This window comes from Mustela nigripes, chromosome 12 (genome assembly GCF_022355385.1).
Source record: "Mustela nigripes isolate SB6536 chromosome 12, MUSNIG.SB6536, whole genome shotgun sequence".
Classification (NCBI taxonomy): Eukaryota; Metazoa; Chordata; class Mammalia; order Carnivora; family Mustelidae; genus Mustela; species Mustela nigripes.
The window spans coordinates 84,302,200-84,316,401 of NC_081568.1; the positions used below are offsets into that span (position 1 = coordinate 84,302,200).

Consider the following 14,202-nt stretch of genomic DNA (forward strand, 5'->3'; position numbering starts at 1 on the left):
CAATTTTTTTAAATTTATAGAAATCATTTGTTGGGTCAAAGATCATGCATAACTTAATAACCCTTACAGTATTGCCTTCCAAAAAGATAGTAACAATTTGAAATAACTGTCAACACATGAGAATTCCCAACAAGAGAAAATACTCTTTCTGTTTTTTAATTTTTAACTGAATCGTACCTAAATGTTTTAAATTGCATTTTTATTATCAATAATTCGTGTGCATGTTTATGCATTCCTCCATAATCTAGGAATATAGCAGCCATCCTTATATTTTCTTTGGAAATTACTTGTTCAGATTCTCCAATCATTTTTTTTTTCAGGTGTTCATTCTCCCTTCGAATTTTGCTTGATGATCACCCAACAACCTCAACAATGAATGCATCACGGATCTAACCTTTCACCACCAGACTAGGCTTAAAGATGTTATTTCCAAACAATTTCTAATGGACACTTGAATGCTCGGCATTCAAGTAAACTCCTATTTGAAAGTAAACTCGTATTTGAAAGTGAAAAAGTTGCCAAAAGAAGAGCAATTTTCTCTCACATGCTCTCAGTTTGTCACACTCTCCATGGCTTCACATTTACCCTTAAAGGTAGGAGAGGTCTAAGCCCAAAGGAAATGACCTTACCTGTGAGACAAATAAGTAACCACACCATCGCTAAAATTAGGTTATGTTTCCTAGTAATAAGACACCGAGATCTTCAGCAGCATTGCAGAGAAAGAAAAAGAAAGAAAAAAAACCACATATTTTGTGTTTCATTATGCATCACAAATGTCAAAACCTGAAATGAAACCGTCTCCCTATGTGGGTAACAGCACCATGAAAATTCCTTTCCTTTCTCTTCCTATTTCCATAGATTTCCAAATTCCTGGAAGGAAGACATACTCTCAAATGCTTTTTAGTTTTACTCAGAGAAAATAAAATTCTGTATTGTTTTCATTCATGTTTAACATAGTGAAGAAAAAAGAAAGAAAGAAACAAAGAAGCCAAAACTTAATTTCCAATAGTCTTGGGTTTGAGGGGTTCTTTTGCTTGTTAGCATACAATGAACCTCCCTCCACATGGCTTCAAGCTACCAGACCACAGGCCCCCCACATGCCCTTAATCCTCTCCTCAGCTCTTCTACTGAAGAATCTGGCCTTCATAATGCCAGATTGTTTGGGGAGAATTCCCTCTCCCAGAACTCTGTAGTACCCCATCACACCCCATCAATGACAGGAGCAGCTCCAGTCCTGTTTTGGGCAGCATGTCCCTGGGTCTGCTCACTGACTGACAAGGGACTACAGTATAACAAGGTTGACAGTTGGGCAGAAGCTCTGGTTCCTCTTTAAGTGTTAATGGCTCATACCAGTTTTTCCAAAGTCACCTGAGTGATCTTTGTCAAAGTTGATCCTGTGGTGATGCATGCCACCAGCATTACCCTGGCCTCTGGGGTGCTTCTTTCTTGCCTAAGTGGCCTTGGCCATGGCTCACGTGACCCCAAAATTTCCAGGTCATCCTCAGTCTAGAGGGCATGCTGGCTGTCCAGATGAAAGAGAGCTGATTTCCAATAGTTTCTAATGTGACCATTTGTCTTTGTTATCGAAAAGGCATATTGACTTTTTAAGATGAGAACACTCCCTTCTTGTCTACAGTAAAATATGAACGCATTAACTCTATCTGGTGACTCTCCGAGATTCAGGCCAGGTCTACAGAGCAAAACCTTTCAGGGAACAATCAACAAAGCCACTAAGTTGAAGATGGATAGATGACTTACTAACTGGACCTCTCAGTTATACAAATACCACTGAATCGTCAGAGCTCTCAGGTAAATCTTTAAGCTTTTGGTTTCAGAATGTGTTTGTGTCTGCTTCCAGTGGTGGGGCTGGTGAAGAAAGCAGTAATATCAGTGATAAATAATCCAGTCCAAATATCCATATATTTGCCAATATTTAATAAAACTTACAATTAGCATGGTAGTATTCTAAATTACTTATATATGTTAATATTTAATCTTGTTATGTACCTTTGTTATCAGCTTCATTTTACACATGAGGATACTAAGAGGCACAGAGAAGTTAATTAAATTTACTGAAGTCATCTACTAGTAGGGCTGGGTTTGAACCCAGAGTTAATGTTCTTGACCACACACTATGCGCTCTTATAGCTCAATTATATCTTCAGAGCTGAAATTCTTAATGTGGGATCCATGAGCTCCTTCAAGGCCATGAATGGACATCAGGAAGTCTGTGAATTTGCCAAAAATAGTATGCAAGTGTTTGGGTGCATATGTGTGTCTCTGCTTCATCAGATTCTCAAATGGCTCTACACTTCAAAAAAAGAAAAAAAGAAAGATGGTAAAGGACCACTACTTTCAGAAAACAGTGTTATTGTGAACATTGAGAAGTCACGCTTCACAATGAAAAGTTAGTGGTTTTTACATGATGTGGAATTGGGTTAGAACCTTGTGTGGCCATCTATTTATTGTATAAACTTGGGCACTTTAATTGCCCAATCTAAACTCCATGGTCCTTATCTCTCCACGAGAATTATAACACCTACCTTGCATTATAGTTAACATTGAAACCAGTGTCTGGAACTCACCAGTGTCTGGAAAATCATAGACAGTGTTATTACTATTGTTTCTATAGTGGTTGATTTTTGTTCTTTAATATAACATACTAAATTATCAGTCCAAATTATAATCTTGCCATGAAATACTGAGAGGTTTTTAACATCAATAACATAGTGTTATTACAACCTGAAAGTGAGACAATGCAGCCCTGGAATAGGAAATGAACAGACTAGGAATGGCCATAGCAGGAGAATGGGATCTTCCCCACTCTGCTCTGTGCGATATAGTCTTTAATCTTCTTGTTTTGTGAGATTTAAGAAAAGAGATTCTATTGCCTGACGCTTCCTTCCTCCCCTGGGTAAGAAGCAGATAGATAATACTTTAAAGGTGCTTTGAATTCTTAGTGAGGAGAAGCACTGCTTAAATTCAAGATTCTGTTATCCAGAGACATCATAGAAAATTGTAAAAGCTAGAAAAAGGTGTACCTGAACAATTAAAGAACAATAGAAACTCAAGTCGGAGCTTAAAAAAAAGAGCACTTTGCGAACAGTTTTCATTTTAAGGAATAGGTGAGTGTCAAGTCTGGATTCCAAAGACACTGAAAGGTGATGAATCATTAATAAGCTCTGTTTACCATTTCTCAGTGAGCCACCTGTGTCAGTCTCATATTGCTCAACTGTCTGCCTTTTACTTACATCTACCTGAACCTGAAGTCTTCTCCCGTCCTGGCTGCTAACGTCTCATCCTTTCAATCTCTTTCAAGAAGGAAATAAGCAAATAGGTCTGCATTCTTTGTGAAGACCTCTCAGGCTCCCTATGGACAGTATCTGCTGTCTCTGAATTCTTTCTATTCCTCATTTCTATTCCCCAGGCACTCAGCACACTGTCTAGCGCTGTGATCATTTGCATGTTTGTCTACAGTGTTGTTTTGTGTCTTCCTACTACTCAGATCTTTAAACGTAAGAACTATGTTTTATTCATCTTTGCAGAACTCCTCCAAAAACATCTATGGAGTAATAGCACAGATAGGAAATGAATGAATGTGTAAATTGCTCAGGAAAAAGGTCCTGCCATAATTTCATACTCTGGAATTAGAAGTACAAGCAAAAAAAAAAAGTGTACTTAACGAATTTGCTATGTGCCCTTCCCTGCTGGGGACTTTAGTCAACATGCGATCCTGGGCTACAACATATATTTTATAGCTGCACCCCTATTTTAGCTCATCTGCCTTGCCTCGTTTTCCATATACATAATAACAAATAAAGGGGAAAGAGAAAAATAAATAAAAGCCACTAAAAACCTTTAGCTTTATTATATACAAGGTGTACCATCGTATTTATGCAGAAACAGATGGTTCTGTGAGCTTGGCTCCCATGAGGTTCAAGAAACCAAGGCAGTGGTTTTTATTTCTTTACAGATCACTCAGGCTCTCCTGGGAGGAAATATGACCTCTCCAGCCGTGTTAGCAACCATGCCCAGGAATCACCTAGAAGGAGGGAGGTGGAGGGAGGAAGAAAAAGAAGGGAAACTGAGTCTCTCCATGAGCCTTCTTTTCCCAGGCAGAATACCCAGGATGTAATCAATCGCCCCAAAGACCACTTTCTCTTCTTCCAGGGGTTAAGATGCAAAGGTCCCTTTATTTACGTGAGTACCTGTGTAACTAATAAGGCATTTTTTCAACTGGAACTGTTAGGGTCCGTGATCAAAGGAGCAAGACTGATACAAAGCGAAGCTTTATTTCACGCCACGCATGGAGAATCAAACCGACCAGTCGGGGCCACCTCTTACAGAGAGAGCGACGCCTCCCAGCCTCACAGACTAACTCAACCTATGCGGTTGAGCCTGGCCACACACAGGTGGCCAATGAGATTGTAAAACACAGAGAAAGTTGCATAGTCATACTAGGTCACAAATGGGTGGCCAATTGAATTACAATTCATCCTATAGTAGCTATTTGAACTAGCCTATCACCTTGGTAAGAATCGGTGTCCAAAAAGCCCAAAAGGGGTCCACATTCTTTAGGGAGATAGTGATTGGATGTCTCCACCGGGTCTGACTCATCCCTGCATTTGGGCTCTGTTATCTCTACCTGACCTGACCTGCCTTTGTATTTGGGCTCTGTTATCAGGGACTGGTCCACCATATTTTACTGGTTTCCCAGACTTGCTTTTAAGTAAGTTCCCCCCCCGGGGGGGGGGGGTGTCAGTTTAAGTTTTACTGCATAAACAACAAACAACAAAGTCACTGTTTAACCCAGATGAAATTGCTCTAAGTAGGCCCTTACAGAACAATGGAAGTAGGCTCTCCCTGACCTAGCTGCTGAATCTGAGGATGAAGAATGGTCCTCATGCAAGCCAAGGAGCAGGAGGTTTGTCTGGGACCAGAGCCAAGTTGTGTGTGTCCTGCCAGGAACGTTGCAGCCCTGCGCTACCCTACTCCAACACTTTAGCTCTGATCACACAGTCCTCCTGGTGATCTCTGCACACCTATGATCAAATGGTGAGCTGGGAAAACGCCCTCTGTTAGGAATGTCAGCACAAAGAGGCAAAAGTAGTTTAACTCACTGCTTTCCAAGACTTGGTCACAGTCTTATAAATTCAGAACTGCTCTGGGGACGAGCTGCATCAGAATCACCTGAAGTGTTTATTTAAATGCAGGTTGCCAAGTTCTCCCTCTAGGACTCTGACCCACTGTCCCTGCAGTGGGCCTGGAAAATCTACCTTTTAAGTAGGCACTCTGAGTGGTTACCCTGACATTAGAGAACCATTCCTTAAAAAAGTAAAAAAAAAAAAAGAGGGGGGGGGACACCTGGGTGGCTCAGTGGGTTAAAGTCTCTGCCTTCAGCTCAGGTCATGATCCCAGGGTCCTGGAATCGAGTCCCGCATTGGGCTTTCTGCTCAGCAGGGAGCCTGCTTCCTCCTCTCTCTTTCTCTCTGCCTGCCTCTCTGCCTACTTGTGACCTCTCTCTGTCTGTCAAATAAATAAAATCTTTAAAAAAAAAAAAAAGAAAAAGAAAAAGAAAGAAAGAAAAAGGAGCATGTCTAGATATTTCTCATTTTTGCCCTAACCATTTCAAAACAAAGATAAATCAATTGAGACATGTGGACAAAAAAATAATTTCAAAGCCTAACATAATAATAGGAAATTCACTTGTAGTAAAACTTAACCGAATATATAGTAAAATTTACCCAAATCATCATAAGAAAACACTAACAAATGTGTGAGCATCACAGAGGGCGGTAATTACTGTCGATAACACCACCACAGAGACAGGTGGGAAGCCTCACGCCATCCACACTGCTTTGACCGTCTCTTTCTGACAGAGTGCCTGTCTATGTACTCGAACCAGGTCATTAAGGCCAACTTGCCCTGCACCACATGTGGCGGGGGGAAGATGGGACTTCATTCTGGATTGCTTTCAGTTTTTCCAGAATCCTGTGCAGGATTACATGAGGAGATGAAATGTCATCTTACGCAAGATGCTACCCAGCTCTAATCAAAGCGCTGGAAATCTGTGTAGGAGATTTAGTCAAAGGAAACTGGCTATTGCCCCCTGCTCACTGTGACCTGTAAGTATTCTGAGCTCCTCTCATTCTCAAGATACTTTGGCCACCGGGGGCGGTTCTGTGAAAAGGACTCTGAAGTCCAAAACCAAAAATAGGGATGGAGAAAAAAGTGAGCGAGCACATTCAGTGTTATGTTCTGTTATAATACTTCTTTATCATATCTCTTTCTTTTAATATCTATAATATACTATATCTTTTAATATTTATGATATCTATAATATTAAAATATTATCTGTATAAGCAAAGACCAGATCCTATAGAATAAGATTGAAATGCATGACCATATTTGCATATTATTTTTAAATGTTTTTTCACTGTAAATAGCAACATTATTAAATTTTTGAAAAACAGGAAAGGTAAAAATAGCACTCATAATGTTGTCAACCCGACACAAGCACTGTTAAGATTTTGGTATATTTTGTTGCAAGTAGGCTTTATTCATAAGCACGGTTAACATAGTCAAGCAAATTATGTGTCCTCTGCGATTGCAAGTGATTCGCTTACTGTAGAATTAGTGTTAGCCCATGCTGCTATGTGTTACATTGAACCATATGAAATTACTGATATTTGACTATTTGATATTAAAAATATAGCCACTTCCTGTGGTCCAAACCAGTGTTTTCCTAATTGTGATTTGAAAGTCAGAATGATTATCATATAGATAGGCTGCTCCTTCTTCTTGGTACCTGCTGTTGGTAATGAGTACCTGTTATTTCCCTGTTCACCTTAGTGTAAATTGCATGCATAAAAGAAGGACATAAAGACTAGCTCTCACAAGAAGATCCAACAGATTTGCATTATATTGTTGTGCTGAATGAGAATTAATCAAGTAGGAACAATGTACATTGTAAATGAAGCTAGCCACTGGCATGCTTAATTAATAGGCCCACTTGCTTGGAAAGTGTGCCCAGCAAATCAAGAAAAGTTTGCGCCCGCCTTTCCCAGACTATCCATCAGTAGGTTCACAAACTAGACTCCCAGCTAGCCCTCTTTGCTTGTTGACTTCTGCTGTGTCTGTGTATGTGTGCGCATACGCGTATGTGGCTGTATGCATGTGTTTGTTTTAGATTTAGCTTTAAAATGCACTGTAAAATCAAAGATGCATTTCCGTAAGTCTACCTATGAAAAGCTTGACTCTTGTCAATCTTTGCCACGTTTAAATGTTAAAGCGAGTTACACAGTTTCCCTGAAGCACAGAAAAGCAAAGCGGTTACTTCCACTCTAGTTCTTGGGTTTAGTGTCTTGGTTTTGGGGTTTGGTTTCTTCCTTTAGGTGTTTATTCCACAAATCCAAAGCAGGTGGAGGTACCCACGGCCTCTCTGTCTGGTGCTGTCTGGTCAGCGCCCAAGCATACCTCTCCAGGCCTTTGACACTAAATACTCTTGGCTTTGCCAGAGCCTGGGATTCCGGGATTCCCTTCTGGGTGCTTCTTCCATGAAACAATGGGAAATAGAAGCAATTTGTGGTAACACACATTGTGGGAGTTTTAGGTAAACAAAATACCAAAAGAAAACCCTATAAATTCTCCTGTCTCTCTGTGCTTGTTTATAAATAGGTAGCCCTCTGAAAGAACTGATCAGATTTGAATAAATTAAGTTCATGGCTTAATTTCCTCCAGTCTCTGACATAAATGATATGTTGTCCTTTCTTCCAAGAAGGGCAAACCTTGAGTTTTTCTTGGGGACTACCCCAATGTCCCATAAAGAGAAACATGACCAAATATTTTCCTTTAAAAAGGCAGTTTCTGGGGCACCTGGGTGGCTCAGTGGCTTTAACCTCTGTCTTCAGCTCCAGTCATGATCTCAGGGTCCTGGGATCGAGCCCCGTGAGGGGCTCTCTGCTCAGCAGGGAGCCTGCTTCCTCCTCTCTCTCTGCCTGCCTCTCTGCCTACTTGTGATCTCTGTCTGTCAAATAAATAAATAAATAAAAATCTAAAAAAAAAAAAAAGGCCATTTCTTTTTTTTTTTTTTTTAAAGATTTTATTTGTTTATTTGACAGACAGAGATCACAAATAGAGAGGCAGGCAGAGAGAGAGGGGGAAGCAGGCTCCCCGCTGAGCAGAGAGCCCGATGCGGGACCCGATCCCAGGACTCTGGGATCACGACCTGAGCCGAAGGCAGCGGCCCAACCCACTGAGCCACCCAGGCGCCATAAATAAATGCATGAGAGAGTGAGTCAATGAACGAATGGCAATTTCCCATCCATGCTGTGACCCACAACCAGTTGAAGTGATCTACAACTCTTTCCAGTAAATATATTTTTTTCTTTTTTCTGTTTTTTTTTTAAGATTTTATTTATTTATTTGACAGAGAGAAATCACAAGCAGGCAGAGAGGCAGGCAGAGAGAGAGAGGAGGAAGCAGGCTCCCCGCTGAGCAGAGAGCCCGATGCAGGACTCCATCCCAGGACCCTGAGATCATGACCCAAGCCGAAGGCAGAGGCTTAACCCACTGAGACAACAGGTGCCCCAAGTATGTTTTTTTCAATAGCAATTTTACTTTGGTCAGCTTAAGCTGAAACTAGTTTTTACACAAAAGTCCTCACAGCCAAAGTTGGCCAGTGTCGGTATAGGTAAGGAGGACAGCTGTGACCCAGCACTCTTGCCTCAGATGTTCTCAGCAAATACTGAGAAAAGTCCTAGTGTGAGAGGACCTAGCACTCCCAAGCGCTGAACTCCCCTGCAGTCAGACCAGACTTAGCTAACTGAAGTTCACTCAGCAAGGGAGACTGTACACCTAGGACCCACAGAACAGCTCGGTAAGTGTGTGTTGGATGGGTCTTATGGGATTTAGGCTTGTGTCAGCAGTATTCGGGGAGGATTCAAAGAGCAGGAGTTTGCCCTGACCTGAGTGTTGTCAAGAAGTGGGGTGATTACTGGGCATCCTAATGGATCTCACTTACCTAGAAGGCAGAAAGAATAGAGAGACCATGTTTAAGCAGCAGCAGTGACTAAGCGGTGACAGCCAGTAGGGGGTGTTTGGTCACTTTTGGGGTGCATTCAATGACCTTGTTTTTGCCTTTGCTCAGACATGACTGCAGAGTGGACTTGGTTTGCTCCCCTTGTTTGATACTGGTGACCTTTGAAGTATTTATGATCAACAGGAAAAATCAGGGTCCAGCTGTGAGTGCCAGTCTGCTTTTTTCTTTCTCAGAAGAGAGAGTCCTCAGATCCAGCCCTAAAGGCACTTCCAGGCTAGTGAGAGATAAAGAAGTCCACAGCCCTGATTTTCTTCTCTTTTTTATAAGGAGGTGGGATGGAATAGGGGAGGCGAGGGGTTTGTGTTCTCACAATAAAGTCAGAAAACTCCATCTCCTCTCTGCCACCTCTGTGGCCAGCAGGGTGATGTTGCTCAAGAAACCACAAAGGAGGTGAGAGGACTTCAACATGGTTAACCTTCCAGGGTTCAGTGTAGTGGTGTGCTCAGTGCCGTTCTGTGTGCTTGTGCGTAAGAGAGCTTGAGAGGACTGTGCCTTACACACACAGGCTCCCCAGACTCCAGGTATAATCCATTCATTAAGATCAAAATCCCGGGACGCCTGGGTGGCTCAGTTGGTTAAGCGGCTGCCTTCGGCTCAGGTCATGATCCCAGCGTCCTGGGATCGAGTCCCACAGCGGGCTCCTTGCTTGGCAGGGAGCCTGCTTCTCCCTCTGCCTCTGCCTGCCACTCTGTCTGCCTGTGCTTGCTCTCGCTTCTCTCTCTATGACAAATAAATAAATAAAATCTTTAAAAAAAAAAATCAAAATCCCTTTAAGGGTTCTCCTTCCTCCTTGTCCATCCAACCAGATAACAGGCATGAAGACTGGGAGAAAGCAAGAGCAGGAGAGAAGAAAGGAAGGTGTGCGTGGGCATGTGTGACTCTGTGTTCTATGGAAAAGCTCGCCCTTGTGACCATTTCAGCTTCTAAATCTTAGCAAGGTGAGGGCTGGGAGCATCAGCTACTCAGAGGAGCCTCTGAAGAAGGGGGGACAGTCAAAGGTGAGAACGTGAGGGCTGAAAACAATGCAGGGATAGGCAAGTGACAGCGGCCACTACTGTTGTGTCCTTTGTTTTTAGAAGATCCATAAGACCAAGACCCTCTGCAGTTTCAAACTGAGCTTAAGGCAACATGAAAAGAAAGCACTAGAATTGTCTCCCTCTACTACTGTGTATTCAACCTTGAGCACACTCCCTACTTTCCTTGCCTTGACTTTTTGAAAAGAGAGCAAGGTGGTTAGCCTAGAAGAGGCCTGGGGAAAGAAAGAGAAGAGCAGAGTGTGGGCAAGCCTCAAAGGCAGGTGAGAGCCTCAGGCTGGTTTGCACATGCTCAGAAGTGGGGAAACCACATTTCCACTGAGGTGGCTAATGAAGACTCTGGCCCCACTTCCGCCCAGCCCCACCGCTGGGGAAAACCTGGAACCCTGGTTTCCTTCCACCTGTCCATTCACAGACCTAAGACCATCTGAATAATGACTGAGTTCTCCACTGCAGCTTTTCAAACACAGAACTGTCATCCACCACCAATATAATTTTATCACTGACAGGCCAATGGAACTAAAGTTAACCTAGACTTGCGTAACAGTACAGGCCTATAAACGTATGCTGTGACTTTTTAGAAATCAGTTGCTGAAAACAGATGTATAAAGGAGAAAGGGGGGAAAATGAGAGGGAGGCACACCAAAAGACACTCTTTTAACTGTAGAAAACAAACTGAGGGGTGCTGGGGAGAGGTGGGGTGGAGGATGGATTAAATGGGTGATGGGCATTAAGGAGGGCTCTTGTTAGGATGAGCCCTGGGTATTATATCTAAGTGATGAATCACTGAATTCTCCTGAAACTAATATTACACCATATGTTTACTAACTGAAGTTTAAGTAAAAATTTGAGACATTGAAAAAATAATCAGTTGCTGATTGTCAATTATCAGAATATGTCTTCAGCCAAGTCCTTCGTTAGAGCATACTAAATAAACAAGACATATATTTTAATCAGAGCTGCTTTCTGGGTTGTGTTATTGTTGTCCTTGACTAAAACTGTGTTTCCCATTTTCTAACTGGAAGGTAAAGCTGCTATAAAACTGTGGGAATACTTAAGCTACAAAAAATAGGAGGAAATGGCACACCCCACGCCAGGTATCAAGCGGCAGGATGGGCAAGCACCAAAAAGGACTCGTGAACAATTTCAAATACCTTGAGAGAAGTCAGTGTCGCTGTAATAGACTGAAAAATACGCAAGTGACACAGACCACATTCTAGAAAAGGAAGAAAAATGATGAATCATTTCTGAGTGTCAATTATTGCAAGGATGGCTGATTCTGGGGACCGATTCCATTCCTTTGATAAAGACACCAATAGATTAGAAAGGGAAAATCTCACTATAAGGAATTGTGACTTCAATTCAGAGTGAGAGTAAGGAGAGTTATATATTCTTGTGTAATCAGTAATCTTCTACCTGTAAATTAATGTGCTCTTTGAGATGAAAGAGGATGTGATTTCTTAGATATGACAACAACTACACGAGGCAAAAGAGGTTGGTGAACTGGGCTTCATCAAAATTTAAAACTTCTCTGCTTTGAAAAACACCATCAAGAAAAATAAAAGACAACCCCAAGACTAGGAGACAATGTTGTGCCTGAGTTTTCGCGTCCGAGAGACCACTACAGAGCCAACACCGATGCAATCACACGAGGGTTTATTCGACAAGCTTAAGCTTGAGCCCAAGTATACCTGACACAGCAGAGTAGGGACTTGGACCCCGAGCTTAGTTAAGGCAGGGGTATTTATGGGTTCCTGTTACTAAAGCAGGCTGGGGGTCTCTGGAACCAAAGTAGGGTGGGGGTCTTTAGAACTAAAGTAGGGTGGGGCTTCTTAGAACTAAAGTAAAGTAGGGGAAAGTTCAGCCCTTGGGCACAGGGGTCTGAGATGGCTGTACTTCTGCTAAGGCTAAACCTGAGGTGGGATGGCCTTGATTTTTCTCAGCCTCCACAAGAGTATTTGCAAATCATGTATCTGATAAGGGAATAATATCCAGGATATATAAAAAGCACTTACAACTCAATAATAAAAAGATAAATAACCCCATTTTTTAGAAGGCAAAATATTTGAATAAACATTTCTCCAACAAAGAGAGATAAATGGCTCCTAAGCATTTGAAAAGAAGCTCCTAGCTAGTCATTCATAAACTGCTAATGGGATACTACTTCATACCCTCTAGAATAGCAATTACCAAACAACAGCAGCAACAACAAGAAGTAGTGGCAATGATGTAGAAACCGCCTATAGTGTTGAAGAGTGGAACTTTCATACAATGTTGATGGCAATGTAAAATAGTGCAATCACTTTGGAAAACAGTTTAGAAGTTCCTCAAAATGTTAAACACATAATTAGCATACAACCCAGTAACCTGGGCCTTATGGGAATTCTAACGGGTTATATGGTGACTACTAATGGGTACAAATCTTCTTTGGGAATGATGAACATGACCTATAATTATTTATGGTGATAGTTGCACAACTCAGTAAATATACTGAAAACCATTCAATTATAAACTTCAGATGGGTAAAATTAATGGTATGTAAAATATATTTCATAAAGCTCTTAAGAGTCAACACGAGGGACGCCTGGGTGGCTCAGTTGGTTAAGCAGCTGCCTTCAGCTCAGGTCATGATCCCAGCGTCCTGGGATTGAGTCCCATGTAGGGCTCCTTGCTTGGCAGGGAGCCTGCTTCTCCCTCTGCCTGCCATTCTGTCTGCCTGTGTTCGCTCTCTCTCCCTCTCTCTCTCTGACAAATAAATAAAATCTTAAAAAAAAAAAAAAAAGAGTCAACACGAAATGAGGAAATACCAACAATATTCACATTAAAAAAAAACAAAAAAAAAAAACAAAAAAAACAGCAGAATTGTCACTGTTTCCATTAGGAAATTTTTAGTAGCCATAGTCAGTAAAGACTTGACTTTAAGTTTGCACTAAAATTACTTGTCAGAACTAGAGACTGGTATCCCACTGCTATTTACTGAAAATGATTAACTTTTGATGCATTAGTAATATCTAGGGAAAAGGAAACATAGGGGTCTCAGTAGGGTTCCCTTAGAAGGTCATGTGATTTCTGAGAAACAAACCACTAGGTCTGAAGTTGTCAGTATGTTAACTCTGGGGATGGTTGGTGTAACACCAAACATCCTGAAAGAACATATGATCATGTGTATTAAGACCACATCCTCAGCTCAGAAAGGATCATAAAACAGTTCTAATAGAGAGTGTACTGAATATTGTTCCTTGACGGACCGAGGTTCATCTGTCTTATACAAAGAAGTTTCTCAATATTAGAACAAAATAGCCATGTCTGACTACATTTTCCTTCTTTAGCTAAATCCAGAAAGAAGGAAGAAAGGAAAGGAGACAGTGGGTGGGGGGAGGAAAGGAGAGAGGAGAGCATGAAGGGGCGGGGAGGGGAAACTCAGTATCTTTCCTGTATCTCAAGGTGTATAATCAACTACACCTGTCTGTGGAAACCCCGACAGCCAACACTCCCTATCCCCACTCCCTCTGTCTTCACACCTGCCACAGACTTCAGGTAGGAGCACAATAAATAATCTTCCACAAAGTGGGGAAGGAAAAATCTAGGCAGGAGCTTACTAATAAATAAGACTTCCTTCTGCATTTCCACTTGCCCTATTAGTCCTTAGATTGTAAGGACCTATTTTACTGTCCCTGCTCCACTCCCCCCCCCCCAGGGGAGCCTTCACACCCAGCTCCAGGTGTGAAGGCCAAGAAAAACAAGGCTGTACCCACCTCGAGTCTAGCCCTGACATAAGTACAGCCATCTTGGCAAAGCAAAAGCTGGCACCTTGCACTGTAAGAGTGGGTTAGCATAAGAATGGCCATCCTGAAGGCTGGGAAGCCATTTTACTGAGCGTCCCTAACCAGCCCACACTGCGAACGTAACGAGTTAAGAGAAAGTAGCTAAAACCTGGAAAAACAACTTAATCATATACCACCAGGGTGGTTAGGTGGTGGTGCCACAGGGACCAAATGTTAGAGAAAAGCAAATAGTTAACTTGCAGAGATCACAATCCTGCAAGACAGGAATCTCCCTTGGTTTGCA

At 41.9% G+C, this 14,202-nt stretch overlaps 1 pseudogene; it reads right to left on the reverse strand.

Moving 5' to 3' along the window:
* Positions 1-1,069: 1,069 nt before the first annotated feature.
* LOC132027907 (large ribosomal subunit protein uL15-like) lies at positions 1,070-1,517 on the reverse strand (annotated as a pseudogene).
* Between the last annotated feature and the right edge of the window lie 12,685 nt (positions 1,518-14,202).